The 2,328-nt window shown below is 42.6% G+C and overlaps 1 pseudogene; it reads left to right on the top strand.

Annotated features, from left to right (window-relative positions):
* The first annotated feature begins 1,740 nt into the window (after positions 1–1,740).
* On the top strand, positions 1,741–2,103 carry LOC114052224 (annotated as a pseudogene).
* Positions 2,104–2,328: the final 225 nt, after the last annotated feature.

Genomic DNA, 2,328 nt, shown 5'->3' with positions numbered 1-2,328 from the left:
CATTCATATACCATAATGAGTTCAGCCATTCCCCAAGTGACAGGCAGCACCTTAATTTCCAGTTCCTTGCCACCACAAAAAGAACTGCTATAGATGTTTTTTGTACCTATTTTTTGTTCTTATTTGATCGATTTGGGGTATATCCCTGCTAGTGATCTTGCTAGGTCAAAGGGTATAAAGTTTAGTATCTAAGCCCTCCTTGAAACCTGAGGACCTCTGCATTAAGATACTGGGCTTTCAACTTTCTGTTACTTTCTTGATTACTGACGTGTAACCTACACTAGGCCCAGCCTCTGAGCTAGCCCTGGCCCTCTGGATTCAGAGATTTTTCCAACTGAAATACATTTACCCTTGCAATTCTGCCACTGCCACAGTGCCTTGGCATCCACAACCTCTCTCCCTTCTATTCCATCTCAACACACTGTAAACCACAGAGTGCATGTGCCAGGATCTGTTTTTTCAATTTATTTTTAAAGATTTCCAGGTAATGCTACAATAATTTCCTGTGATCACCAGTTACCTCTAAAAACAAATACAAACTTTTCTGTTTAGCATTTTAAAGCCCTCCACAACCTGACTCCCACCTGCCTTTTCCCCTCCTCATTATTTCTTCCTTTTTGCTGTTCTTCACTAAAACTATTCCACTCCTCACCTCTGAGAATTTACCACAGGCCATTCCCCCCGAGCCTAGATTTCAGTCCCTCCCTAGAATCCCTAGTGTTCTTCAAAGCTCAATGAAAGCACCACCTTCCACATTAGGTTTTCCCATGGTCCTTCCATAGACTAATGCTTCTCTGCTACCAAATTACCCTTTAGCATGGAACTGATGGATTGTACTAATGGGGGAAAGTCCCCTTCATCAATCCCCTTTACATAAACAAAACCGATTTGATTTAGAGTTAGAAGGAAATTTAAGAGAGTATGTTGTCTAAAGACTCTTATTTTATAGATGAGGAAATTGAATGCAGAAAGACAAATTATTTTTCATCTATTTTTATCTCTGCATTTTCAGCAGTTCCCACAGTGCCTGGCACATAATAGGCACTTAATAAATGTTCATCCAAATGGATTGAAGGAGTACATCTGGATCTAGAACTGAAATCCTTGATTCCAGATTCAATATTCAATTCACTATATCACAGTAAAAGAAATCCACCAAATCTCTGGGTGGCACTTAGGTCTCAGCTACCTGGTTTAGCTATGGTTCTTCAGGCCTAGTTTAGCTCCAGTCCTCCCCAGTACCCCCCTTCCCCAAGAGGACGGCAACTCTTAACCCCTCTTGTTTTTGATTCACCTACTTGGGCAACTCAACTAGCCCCCATTAATTAGGAGGCTCCAGGTCTTGGAGCATTGGACCATGCTTCACATTCCACCCAAGTCACCTTGTATCCATCCAGCCCACTGACCCTATATTCTCCAACCTGGAACAGCACTTCAGGAGGTGATTTTGAGGTTTAGGGGTACTGGGACCCAGAAATAGCGACGCAGGTCCTGCCTGAATGAATTCAATCCAAGCCTTCTTTCAGACAAAGACAAGGTTTATTGGAACACCGATCCAGAGTGGGTGAGATTTTAAGAATCCACCATATTGGCCAGACTCTTAAGGAATCTAAGCATTTGTATCGCTAATGCAAATGGGCCAGATTGAATCTTAGCCATTGCTCAGATTTTAAGAATCCGAGGCATAGGCCTTTTCCTCTTTCCCCTCGGAGCTGGCAGTGGTATGACTCATCTGAGATTATGGCAAAAATCAAGGCCAGTGATCTTCCTGGGAAGGAGGAACTACTCAAACAGATGATTCAAAAGTGGAACTTTCCCAACTGAGAGTGGCCAAGGTCACTGGAGGAGCTGCATCCAAGCTTTCTAAGATCTGAGTCATCCAAAAATCTATTGCTTTAGTTCTGACTGTCATCAACCAGAGACAGAAAGAGAACCTCAGGAAATTCTTATAAGGGCAAGAAATACAAGCCCCTGGACCTTCAGCCCAAGAAGACCTGTGCCATGTGCCGCAGACTTAATAAGCACGAGGAAAGCCTGAAGACCAAAAAATAGCAGAGGAAGGAACACCTGTACCCGCTTTGGAAATTTGCTGTTAAGGCATAATTTGTTAAGGTGCTCAATAAAAAGACAAATCGTTATTAAAAAAACAAAGAGAATCTGAGCATAGGTTAGACTCTTAAGAAATTTGAACACCTTAATGGAGGTGTTAGAAATACGCTTGACACCTAAAATTTAGTATCACGAAAGTTTATTACAGAGAAAGTCCAGAGGATTAGACGTTTCTGGCCAGAAGCAGGCTCCACCCCTCTTAGGGAGCGATGGGCCCTG

Source organism: Vombatus ursinus, unplaced genomic scaffold (genome assembly GCF_900497805.2).
Source record: "Vombatus ursinus unplaced genomic scaffold, bare-nosed wombat genome assembly UNPS02014807.1, whole genome shotgun sequence".
Taxonomy (NCBI): domain Eukaryota; kingdom Metazoa; phylum Chordata; class Mammalia; order Diprotodontia; family Vombatidae; genus Vombatus; species Vombatus ursinus.
This window is presented reverse-complemented; position numbering and strand designations above follow the sequence as displayed.